The sequence below is a fragment of the Anopheles stephensi genome, chromosome 2, assembly GCF_013141755.1.
Source record: "Anopheles stephensi strain Indian chromosome 2, UCI_ANSTEP_V1.0, whole genome shotgun sequence".
Classification (NCBI taxonomy): Eukaryota; Metazoa; Arthropoda; class Insecta; order Diptera; family Culicidae; genus Anopheles; species Anopheles stephensi.
Window position 1 is genome coordinate 4,965,437 of NC_050202.1, and position 13,250 is coordinate 4,978,686.

The following is a 13,250-nucleotide window of genomic DNA, read 5'->3' on the forward strand; positions in this document are numbered from 1 at the left end:
TACAGTATATTGGTTTATGCAATAGAGCTCCCCGATGATCTCCTTTGGTTTGTTCTGGGTGACTGTTAAACTCATAACCACAATCTCTTAAGCATTTAAATTTTCACAATCCAATTTTGCATCATCAATTCAATTGAAAGATGAGATATTGCTAATGCTATTTATCCTTTATTCTAGTGGATAAATCTATGATTAGTATTGAGAACAGTAGACCCAGTGGTGACCTTTTTCATTTTTGTCTTTCAAGGACTTGTGGGCGCTTCAACGAAATGATCTAAAAGTAATCGTTTAACTTCCTGGATATCATTCGCTCTGTTTATTGTGACGCATCGAAGCAGAAGAGCAAGAAGAAAACAATTATTTTGCTGTAACTTCTTCGCCAAAGCAACAACTAAAAAAAAACTGGAGGGCTGCTGACATAGGGCAAAAGATTCTTCTGCATCGACGAAGCAATTGACAGTAAATACTTCAACCTTCCGATAGTTGGCAGCAATCTCCTCGGTCTCCTCCGGGGCCTGTCTATCTATCTATCTATCTACGGTTGAATGAAGATGCTGGTACCGGGCGTTTTCAACACCTCCCTCACCCCCTCCTTCCCCGCACCAAGGTAACAATGTAAGCTGGGATCGGTTCGAGCACCTGCACAGCAGCAGCAGCAGCAGCCCGGGGTCGATTGTTGTTGCGGGAAAATGGTGGAAAATAATCCTATTATAAAATTTAATTATTCATGGATTAATTCACAAAACATGTCGCAGCTGTTACCCCGCTATCGACCGACGATCCGGTCCACCAAGATGCTGCCAAGTACCTGGGCAAGTGTGCTTCGGCAGTTGTAAGCGTTGCTACAAGTCGGGTCGGCTAGAGAGAGAGAGAGTGAGAGAGAGTAGTTGTACCGCGGGTTGATCGGGGTGCTGGTGGCAAACGTTGGTGAAAATCGGTCTTATGTGGCATTATGGGAAGAAAACTAAAACAGATAGGGGTATTTTAACACCTTCATCGGCACCGAGGTGGAGAAACAATAAAACCGGTTTCTTGGGGGGTAACACATTGGATAAATTTCCCTTCCCGAATGGTGGTGCTGGTACGAAAATCGTGCAATGCAACGGGGACCAGTGTGTGTGTGTGAGTGTGTGTTGGTGTGTTCTATAATCGGGTGAAATAATGCCACATACTTTTGGCACCGACATCGACCAGACCGGAGTACCGGGTCCTGGCCCTTCGAGGGTGTCGCCGCATCCCGTGCAGCTGGGCGGAAGGATTTACGGCCAATCACCGCAATATGGTAGGGTTGGGGATTCGGTAGTGGAGTTGTTATTGCTTCTAGGTGAGTCTTCGTGTGCCGGTTGGTGGTTTTTGTTTGGGAATTCGGGGCCGGTTTGGTAATAATTACTACTTTGCTGGTAATTTTCCTCGAAGGATAGCATCCTTGACAGCGAGTTAGAGTATAGTGTTTTCATTATAAAGGAAAAAAGAAAACTATAATCAGGAGAAAATTTTAGTATTTATGATACAAGTTTCAAAAAGTAATGAAAACATAAATAAAAAAGAAAACCAAGGAACATCAAAGAGATAATGAACTAGAACAACACATTCGGTTAAGGGAAAGCTGAAAATGAAAAGATTTATTTGCAAACAAATACCTACCTGAGAAAATCAGATAACCAAACCAGCTGAGAAGAAATAGCTTCCGTTTTTCCATCTAAATTCAATAAATAGCCCACAAACCAACCAATGATCGTACCGAGAATGATAAGAAAAGGTCACAAACCGTGCAGCTGTTCCCAGCATCGCTATTCGCTATTGATGATTGATTGCAATCAATGGGCAATTTGAATGGAGTTTTATCGTATTTTTCTTAAGAAAAATCTTTCCGATCTGCTTTAGAAAAACGTAGAAGACAAAGCAAGCAGGGTAAATAGAGTCGTGTTCAAAATATTTTCGTAAACTCAATGGAGGCGCCTGGTAGCTCACTGAAAAAAGCAAATCTTTATACTACTTTAAGGCAAGCATCATAACACATACTATTTCCATTCTTCCTTTTTTTGTTCAACAACAATAATTGAAAAGCAGTGAGTAAAAACAAAAACAAACAATCCACAAAACCATATTTACCGTTTCACGCGCGATTATGCTGATGAGCTGTTGTGCGCTCCATTTTTCCGTTGCTGTTGGTGGCGGTTGCTCCACTCTCCAACGAGAAATTAATATTTCGACCCACCCACCCCACGCTCACGTTAATTAGCACGCTCGCGTATGTTTTCAGAAACTTTTTTTTACGCTACCGCTCACCTTCCTTCATTCGCCCTGCTTCACTTGAAGGAGGATTAATGTGTCGGAAAATTAGGCAACCAATTAGTGTGCGAGCGCGTGTGTGTGTGTGTGCGCGTGTGCATTTTGAGTGAACGTAGCAAATTGTTGAATTTAATTGTGTTTTGTTGCACTAAAATTCGAGAAAATGATTCATTTCAGCCTCGCATGAAGGTTTTTTTGTGCAGTTTGTTGGGCAGCTTTTGGGAGCTTTTTCCTACTGGCGTTGTTTCCCTAATCAGGTTACCGTAGAGGTGGTGGCGATTTTTGCAGTAGCCTGGATTTTCGATGGAATGCTTTCCATGGCAACCGTTCTGCTCGAGAGAGAGCGAGAGAGAGAAAGAGAAAAAAGGCTCTTTTCTGATGCAAATAACCTAGCTTTGTATTATTTACAGCACACGAAGCGACCGTGAGCCATGAAAGGAGAAATAAAAATCAATCTTTATTTTTCCTTCTCGCGGGCCAATATTTGCACCATAATTTAATTATTCCCCTGCATCGAGAGATCCCGAGAGACCTCCACATGTGGGATGCATGTCAGGCTGCTGGGAAGGCTTCCCGGATACACCTATAATCACAGAAATTAATCAAATTCATTGCGCTCATCAAACATTACGTGATTACCTCAGAGCGAAATGCAATCGATGCAGCAAACCGAGTCAGCCCTTAAAAAAACCGTTCAAAAATTGATATTCCATCGCACAAACACAATTAAATAAAAAAGTCGTACATAAATTAAGTTTTTACCGGGCCGGGGTCCATCCGAGTAATGAAATTCATCCTGCTGAGCAGAAGTAATAATGATCAATCGTTCGACGAAAAAAAAGCTGCTGCAAGGATTACCCCGGTTCCGTGGGAGAAAAAGCGGATGTATGGGAAAACAGCCGTACCAACGGACAGCTTTGTTGTCTTTCAATTGCACCAACGATTGTAACGGGAGAAAATGTAAAGAAAAACGACGAAAAGCGAGTAAGAGAGAGAGAGAGACAAACAAATGCCCTGCAAACATATTTGCGAAAGCTACTGAACAGTAAATATAAATTGTAATCAATTTCACAGACCCCGGGAAATGCATTCCCGAGTGCGTGGGAAAAATCGCCCCCTCCCTCCAAAGAAGAGAGCTCACAGAAGAGGGCAATAAAAAAAAAACACAACGCATAATAAAATAAGGGATGAGAAAAATGTATATAAAATCAACATTTTAACACGCGCTCAGTGCGAGAAAGATGGACCAGCGCCGCCATTGCAGTGCCGTTGTTTGGTTTGGGTGCATCGTGTGAGCAAACGCTTAATGCGATTAAGCACCCTTTTTGCCGATTTTATGAGCTAATAAATCCCGACAATCGCCAAGGATAATAAGGACATAACAGTACCTCGCGGGAATGGTGATGAGTTCGGGAATGTGAACAAAGGCAATAAAAAAAAGCTTTGTGATATTTGTGACGTTTGTTTAAATTTTTCCTTCGGAATTCGGAAAAGCAGGCTGGGTGAAAATTAAATGTTTACAGCTTACTTTTGCCGATGGCATCCTGTCAGTCAAAACTGATTCGAAGAACCCTGTAAAGGTCTTAAAATAGCTAAATAAAAAAAGAAGCAAACACGTTTTAATATTATTATTCGATACATTTTTCCGTTTATTTGCAACTTAACTTCGTCTTTACAGAGCGCTGGTGTTGGTATGTGTGTGAGGAGTGTGTGTGTTGTGTTGTTCGAGGCCTACTTTGACGTCCCTTTCTGTTGATGCCGGTGACAGTTGTTTTGACAGCTCCGGAGCCTCGGGACCGCTTTACGTGTATGAAAAATATAAAATTAGCTAAATAATCAATTCCCTTTTCACTTCCAGTGTGTTTCTTTTCTGCTTTCGGGAGTGATTATACACGCTTGTTTAAGGGTCTGGCGTTTCGTATTAGCTACTGATGTGCTTGCGCCATTTTGTTTTCTGTTCTCACGCAAGAAAGATACAATTTTTAAACCATCAGCCAAAAACAAAACCCCCGATGGCAAAGTGCCACCATTTTGTGTTCTCCTTTGGCACGAAGAATTTTCCTAAGTGCGATTCCAGATTTTTCTTCCTTTCACAATTCACGTTGCTTCTTCCTTTTTTTTGTTTCTGTTTTCCGTTTCTTATGTGTTTGTGTTTGATTATTTAGTTGTGTGTGTGTTGTTTTATAAATAGTTTTCAGCTTTTATATATTTTTTTGTGTTGCTTCGTTTCGGCTTTCTGCTCACTTCCAGGTTTTCATTTTATGCTTTTGTTTTCCACTTTGTTTTTCTATGCTACTATAACACATTTCTCTCGCGTTCTATTTAGCTCTAGTTTGAATTTCACATGCTTTTTAGTTATTTTCCTCTTTTTCTTCGACTCTTTTGCTAGCTTTTGCTGATTTGTTTTTTCTTTCTTTTTTCTTTTTGCTTTGTAAAACGTTTATTGCTTTTTGTCAATTCTCACGATACTTGGTTTAGCGCGCCGTTTCTTTTTATTTGTGTTTCTCTTTTCTATTCTATACTTTATGTGTTTGTGTGTTTGTGTTTGTCATTTTTTTGTCTCCCTTTTTTCCTCTTTTTTCTCCTGTTTTCTTTATGTGGTGTTTGTATCATTTCGAGTGCGAAACAATTATTAAAAAAAAAACGCGAGTATGTTTTTTTTGTTACAATTTAAATATAAAATTAGAAATGTCTTCTTCGATTTAGATGTATTTTTACACTTGTTATCTTTTTTTCACGAAAGGGTTTTTGTGCTCCACTTTGATTTTTTTCCACTTTTATATGTATCACACGTATTTCAGCATGTGGGTTTGGGTGTACAATCGAAGCGCGTTAGTGTATAGACTTTTTTTCCTTTAACTTTTTCACTCTATTCACATGTTTTTGAGTGGTTAGGATAACCTAAAAAAAAGGAAGCGATAACTCAAAATGAATAATGAATTTATTGCTTTATTGAGCAACAAAATTAAATCCTGCCGTGTAGTGGATAGTGTGTACAACAAACAATTCCTCTTTTCTTATCTTATTTTCACGTTTTCTTCTCTCCTTTCGTTTATCAAAATCGTTACTTTCCCTTCTGCTGTTATCATTAATATAATGTCTTTTTGCTTCTTTTTTCTTCTACGTTTGATGCACGTATCATTCTCGTCGCTAAATTTAATTTACACATTTTTGCATAACCTAAACCTAAAGGCGTAAGCCCTAAACTCTTCCTTGGGGGGTTTTTTTTGGGGTAGATGGCCACCACTCTTGCCACTTGCCTTACTCAAACCGTCCGGCCCATCATCGTTTTCTGACGTCACCTGTCACCGCACTTCAATCTTCATTTGGGTGGGCGTGCGTGTATCCCGCATCCCGCGACCGTATTTCCTTCTTCATGCTCCACCTGCCTTTGTGTCTGTCTGTGTTGCGCGAAAGATTATCCTGCTCCTTTCTCCTACTTCCTACTTCTTGCATCTAGAATGCAAAAATCATCCCCCCCCGGAACAGATGAGTCGGTGTCGTTCGTAAGCGTTATTCTTTCTCTCCGGGGTTTTTATTTTATTTTCTTGTTCCTGCCAAAAAGCATAATCCACTTGTACGTATATCTTTGGTTGCGTCGATTCTATCTGTCTGTCTTGTTGCTTCCGCTGACGGGGATGAGGATGATGACGATGAAGAAGTCTACATCTTGTAGGCAGGGTGTTTTGTTACTGTTTTTTTTACCACCGGCCACCTAGAGACTTACCAGTGCAGTTCCGGATTTTCTATTTTATTCGATCGGCTAGCATGTTGATTGGCATCGGAGGGATACAAAGTAGAATTAAAGGAAGAGACGAAAAAAAAAGATGAATTTAAGGGGAAATTTTTCATTAAATAGAGATTACGGTGTACATGTGGATGGGGTTTTAGCGTGTACTGGTGAATGAGGCATTTCAATTTCCGGGAGGGTTTATTTTGTGCTCCGTGTGTGTGTGTTTGGGACCTGTTTGATGATCGGTGATAAATAGCAGCGTAGCGAAGGTTTTTTTTTCTCTCGTCCCGGGAGGCTGGTAAGGCAGCTTAGCTTAGGTGGAATTTATTTTTGAAATCATCAAAATGTTCATGTACTTTTTTCTTGCTGTAAGATTGCTTGCCAAATGATACTTCCCAAAGCAAAAAGGTAATACAGCTTTGGTACAAAATGGTCAGTGGGCAGTTTCGAATGAATGCAAAGAATTATAACAAACACTTGTTCAAAAAAATCTTACAAACGTGAAAAGAAGTTAAAAAATTACACTTTAAAATATATATTTTTTTAATTAAAATTTCTTCTGCTCCCTTGGCACTACAACCTCGATAGGTCTCGGCCTGCCATTTCTGGCTTTCTGTGACTTGTTTTTACCCGTAGCAAAGTGGTCAGCCCTGCGCGCTCGGGGAGGTGGTCTGGATGGGATTTGAACACCGGTCCTGCCGTGTGAAGACCGGCGCCGCCTCGGCCATCGGATCGCTTCTAACAAAGAAATATTTTTTTGTTAAATATTCATATTAAATATTACTAATTTAAATAAAACTCAAAATTTATCTGAAACAAAAACGTGCCTTTTAATACAATGTATTCTAAAAAACATTACCTTTGTTTATTTTTCCTACCTTTAGTTTTCAAGTTCATGAAAAGTTTGAATTAATTTAATTAATACTGAGTGATTTATTTTTTAGTGGAAAAGTTTTTATTTTAATTATAATCTGTATAATATTTCCTTTCTCCAAGTGCAATTTAACATCAAAATTAGGGGTGAAAAATATTTAAAATGAACGAAATTTTTCTAAAAAAATATAAAGTTCTGATTTGAAAACCAAACATGTATCACGCAGTTTAAATTAAAGTTAATACAAAAATATACGAACTTGAGAAATTTCTAGTATCATGCACTTATTTGATAACTAACTCTCAGTTTAGGTTCCATTCCTGCCAAATGGCCAACAAGCGAGATACTAAAGTGGACCAAACAAAAAAAATCAGCGACAAAATCTTCCTGCACCAAATTGCTCAACATTAAAGCCCTGCCCGGCAAAGGACAGCAGCATTCTGTGTCCGAAAAGGAATTGGAAAAGCGGACGGAAAAACATCCGGAAGAACATCGACACTGCAGTAACAGCTGGTGCACCGAAGACTGACGACGACAACGGCAGCAGCAGTAGCAGCAGCAAAAAAGGGGTGTCGAATCCTTTTTCCCCATTGAATCCTGCCCTGTTTGTGTGTTCGTCTGTTCGTGTGTCCTGCGCCACGGGTGGGAGTGCGAGAATGCTAAATCGAAATTAAATTATCATTCTCGTCCGTCCCTTTGCTTTGCATCCGGCAGGTGCTGGGCCGGATTTTTCCTTCCCGGGTTTGGCTTTAACAGCGGTTTTTTTGTTTCTAGTCGCAGCCGGAGCATCCGTACCGCAAAGCAAGGGAATCGCGTCATCAGATTTCTTCACGCCAAAGATCGAACACGTGGAATCAACGGGGCACGGCGCTTGGGAACGGTTCGGTTCGATCGATTGGAGGTTGTGCGGTTGTGGCTCCTCGAGTCAATATTGGACCATTTGTGGAGAAAGGGCCCGGGCCGGTCCATTTCGGTTTCCAACGCTTCTGTTTGCGTTTGATTCGGGGAGGGGGAAAGGATAAATCGCCATTTCATTAACTTCTGCTTCTTGGCTAGCGTCTTGGAATTTGGCGCAACTTCGGGATTGTAGTTTTTGACAAAAAAAAACCCCCCCCCAAAAAAAAGCGGAAGGTCGGTTGGGTTGGGGGCATTTAATTTTCATTGTGAAAACTTTGTCCTGCGCTTTTTGGGATGGCTGATTTGTGTGTGTGTGAGTGTGTTCCTCATAGCGGTAACAATATTTAACCATTCGAATTGTTCATTATTGGATGTTTAATCATAAAGTTTTTGCAATGATATTTCTTAATATTAGTTTTGGAAGTTATATTATTCTATATCTGTGTTCAATTTCTACCGAGCCACGTGATATACACAGCTAACTCGTCCAATAGTGGCAAACAAATTTTTGAGTAGCTTGTTGGCAAAGTAAAATTTGTTCCTGCTTCATTCAAATCCGTTTTAAAATTTCTCATTAAAAGCCTTACCACTTGACTTTGTCTTTCTTTCACTTCTTGGCTTAACGACTTCTTAAGTCATGCCTGCCATTTCAGGCTTACTAGGGTTAATGATACTTCGTAGTTGAATAATTAGTCCTCGCTACGGGGGAACAGTCCGGATGGGATTTGAACTCGGTTCTGCCGTATAGAGACCGGTGCTTTCGTGGCCTACTCCACCGGCCCGGGGACTGTGTCTAATGCTTGCTTTTTTTTTTAATTTTTCGCAAAATTTTGTCCTCAGGCACGAGACCTGGATATCTTGGAACTGGAGCCTCCAATATTTTCTGCATACAATATTCCCAAGTTTTCAATGTTTTTAGGTGAATTGCTATCAATCAAGTGATCTGCTGAGTGATTGCTGCACAGGGCGTTAGCGGTGCTGGATTTCACAAGTCAGGACCGACTATAGAATCCCAAATGGAACTCCATATGCATTCCTAGATCTCTCGAGGAAGTAGAAGCGATTACTTTCAATCGTTGCTTTAAATTTAGTTTATCAAACAGGTAAGAACCTGATTTAAGGAACATTGAGTTGTTCCTTCTTGTATGTGCTAGCTCGATGGCACGATTGGTACAATATTTAATGGGCACTTAAATGACTTTAATGAGAGATATATCTGGACGAGTATCTTGAAGTTCCTTAACTTTGTAAACATGGTAAGCAACATGATTTTATAGCCTCTTATTTTGATCATTAGTTGAAGTTCTATAGTGAATTTTGTAAGTCCTAGAGCCATCAGTTATCAAGAAGTGGCTATTAATAGAACCAGATTTTAATACGTCAAAGACAGCTTCGCTTGATTTTAGCTTCAGAACCATATCTTAGCAAATACTATCTTCTTCAGCCTGGCCTAACGACCTCTTAGGTCATGCCTGCCATTTCTGGCTTACTAGACTTGTTGATAACGCATAGTTGGCTAGTCAAGTCCTAACTACGGGGGGAATGGCTCATATGAGTTTTGAACCCTGGCCTTGTCTTGTGAAGACCGGCGCCGCTGTTGCATCTACCGCCCATGCCTCCCAAATGAATATCTATTTTGTATGAATTTATAGTAAAATTGAGGAGACTCTGTTGAACATTTAACGGAGTCTTTTAAAAGATCCCATGCCCACGGTAAACAGACTAAAATCGAACCTTAAAAAATGATCCTCTTCCATTTAGCTTTCCTGTATATCGTCAGCAAAGAAAATAATACAAAAAACAAGCGTCAGCCAATAATTTATGACCCATCAGAGAGTAAAGATTTATATCATAAAGAGCATTACTACTTTACGACAAAGCTGGCAACGATACCTTCCGGTAAAATCGCTACTGAGCTAATTCTTATCCAGGTTCCGGTGGGTTTTTGTTTTTCTGCTCCCTTTCGCTCCGAAAAGTAAAATAGAACCATCCGATCCGCATATATGAAAATGGCGTTCCGGGTTCCGGTAATAGCAGCAGTAGTCGATTGACAGGAAATGGGCATCAGAGCCAGCCTGCTCATCGACAAAATGCTATCTACTGTAGCGGCTCATTCTGTCGTGGACTCTTTTTCCCAGAAGAAATCGCACACACCGGGGATAAAAAGGAAGTTCTGAACGTTCCCCGATTCTGATAGGCTCGGTGGAAGCTATTGGAAAAATGGAGGCCACGATGATAAATAATTCAAACGATGTCTTTTCCAACCGAATGAGTCGTTTTCGGCGCAAATGGACTGCAGGAACCTGGACTGGAGATGGAGCGCCAAAAACGAAGACAAACGATGTATTAGGAAAAAAGTGGATCGAACAAGAAGAAAAAAAGGCAGAGCAGAGCCATCAGTAAAAACAAAACAGACGGACAGCGTTGGTGGTTTCGATTCCTCGCACCATCGCCAGCTCGGGGGATGAGAGAGCCCTGAGAGTCGGCACCGTTGGGGCTCCCGGGGATATCGATTGGTTTCCACGGCGATGGCCGATTTCGTCCCGGATGTGTGGCTGGCAAGCGGAAGACAAAAGATGAAAGCTATCCTAGGCAACCCGGGAGCTGTTGTTTCCCATTTTCCTGTCCATTTTTTTTCCTTTGGTCGTTTGGTCGGGGGACCGTCTCTAATGAGCGGTAGAAAGATCAGTTCGCACGTGCTGGCGAGCTGCTGCGTTACACGGATAAACTCCCGGAAAATTGATCCAAGCGTGGACTTGGAGATGGTGGACCGCTGTGTGTGATATTCGGGTTAAGGTTAGTTCGATCGATTCGGTCCATGTGTGTCGATGATGTGTTATTGAATTAGAGCGATACTAATTTCGGGCGCAATAGGCTGCTGGTGCGTGCCTTGGCGTTGGACCATTTCCCTGTACCAAGAATCCGGACGCGGGATGATCTTCCAATGATTGCGCATTCGGGTGTGCGTGTGTGTTCTTTCCGGTGAGTGCTAATGGGAAGACAATTATCCAGCGGTAGCCAAGTGGCCGCGCTTATTGTGTGATTATGATTCTCGGAGGGTTATCGAGAAATAAACATCGCACTTGGAAGTAATTATAGTTTGGTCTTGCGCATTGCTATTCTACGGCCGTGTGCTCATTAACAAAAGAGATTATGATTTTATCATCACTTGTTTGGTGTAATTCATTAGCAGCGCGAGAGTGGAGATTTTCTGAGAACAAAATGGCGAATGGCCTAGTTTTGGAGTTGTCAGATGTCATAAGACTTTTGCTTATATTCGTTAATCAATGAGACGTTAAGGCTTGAAGAGCTCAGTTTATTCAATGGTCCAAAGTTCAACTTCAGCTCTGTGACTTCAATATCTGAGCCATGGATCAGGATCGCATATACATTCAGAGCACTTGTTGAGCTCACTACAGTCTTGATCATAAGCCCAAAATAGCACCGAGGCATTAAATGATAACTCCAATCCAACACTCAACACTGCTCTAGGCCTTCAAAAAGAGTTTCGCCAAGATTCACCAAACTTCCGCCAAAAACTGCACGCTGCAGCCAACTAACTTCCAGTCAGAGCTTAACAAACCACAAATCAAAAGATTATCCTCCAGCACCATCTCCCTAACCACATCCCCCCCTCCCCCCTTTTTCCCCCCAATAACAGTACCGGCAACTAACAAACCTGGGTGGGCAAATGAAGTTTCGCCAACTTGCTCTGTCCCGCTTGCGAAACATCTGTATACATTACTTTCCATTCAAATAAGGCTCAGATTTTACCGCTTTTCTGGGTCCGCACCGAACCTCGGCTTTAGGTTCGGCCGGTTGTCCATCTCTTTGTGTGCTCAGATCCTTCTTAGGCTTCTCAGCATCAAGCACATTCACACACACAAAAAAGGTCTGGAATATTGTGCAAAAATCCGGAAGTAATACACCTTTTTGCGCCGAGGGAGAAAGGAAAATGAAATGCTTTTCAATTCAGCAGAATAAACCGAAATTTCTTCTCTTTTTTCTCGGGGGTTCCAGTTTTTTTGTTGTGCCTGCCTGCTTCTCCTTCTTCAAGAGAAGCTTCAAGTCAAGCTTTAAGGCAAAGAAGAAAATGAAGTTTCAATCACCTGTGCGCGCTCAGTTGCGGGGGGGGGGGGGGGGGGCGGGGGTGGGAAGAATGGCCATGTAAACGAGCCGTCGTCGCAGTAAAGGTGGCGATGAAACAAATTTCCGTTCGCTTTCATTTCCTGCACGCCTTGCGACGTCGTAGTTCATAATAAAAACGAAACGCACCTTTTTTTTTCGTTGCTGCTGGTCCGCCACACACACAGCAGAAGTAGTAATCTTTGGCCGTCGCCAATCTTTACCTCGCCAGCCCAGCCAACCAGGTGCCGGGACGTGACAGTGAAATGCGAAAAGCGAGTAAATAAAAGATACATTCAAGTCGTTACATATTTATTAAGATGTAAGGGGACGGACCAGGGGCGGTTGGCGGAGGACGGGGCTACGCATTATACGGAACACCCTGGGACACGGGACACCTCATCACGGTCAGACCCCGGTTTGGGTCCATTTGCCGGAAGATTTATCGTCATACAAAGGGCACCCGCTATAGTAGCCGTGCAAGCAGAGCAGAGCTACTTATTAGGTTGACTGGTTGGGGGTGCGGTTCGGCGAAAGTCACCAGCCCTGAGCCTCCCGTGTTCCGAGAACTTGCCGAAGCGCTTGCCTTCTTTTCGATCCCAATAACTCAAAACCGAGCGGGCGGAATATGTTGGTGAGCTTGCTCTGGGCATGACCAGGAAGATGTTTCATTTCTCCCGCAAATATGCTATTCATCTCGCCCCGGGGCATAAGAAGGTGGCACCTAAGTATGTGACAATGGTGGACCCATTTGCTTGATGTGCTGCTGAAGCGTTTGTTTGAAAGATGCGACTCACGTTGCCTATTCACACCGGGCGACAAGGATTATCGACAATGGTCATGACCAGGACGTTTCTTTTGCCAAGTGGACAATGTGTTTTATTAGCAATGCAATTAGTGTGACATAATTTTCTTGCATTGTAGGACGCTTTGGGGCTACAGCAGGCAGTTCTAGGGGATCTATCTGGAACAGATTTTTATCAGAATTCACACCTGATCCATCGAAAGCAAAGAAGCGAATGAGGTCTCTAAGCCTCTATAAATAAATGATTCAAAATGGCCATCGGAAGGAGCAGCATTTAGACTTTATTTTAGAATCATATGATAACTTCAAAGATTAGAATCTTTCAGTCTGAATCACGTCCTTCAAAATTAATCCTCGTCCTAGTATATCCTAGCCTAGCAATACACATCGACAGTTAAATAGTTATTGAACTTCAATTACCAATCAGAAGTTATCATGTTCTTCAGGAATATATAGTCATACAAAGATAGGACCTTGTGGACACTTATGCCCTACCAGGAAGGTTCTCTACAGTGACCCGTTCG

At 41.9% G+C, this 13,250-nt stretch overlaps 1 protein-coding gene across 1 annotated transcript in view; it reads right to left on the reverse strand.

The window, feature by feature from the left end:
- Positions 1–3,915: 3,915 nt before the first annotated feature.
- Positions 3,916–13,250, reverse strand: part of LOC118508184 (leucine-rich repeat neuronal protein 3-like) — a 79,244-nt gene continuing 69,909 nt past the window's right edge. Inside the window, 1 exon segment of the mRNA XM_036047743.1 lies at positions 3,916–6,055. The gene's annotated coding sequence lies outside the window, so the exon portion shown is untranslated.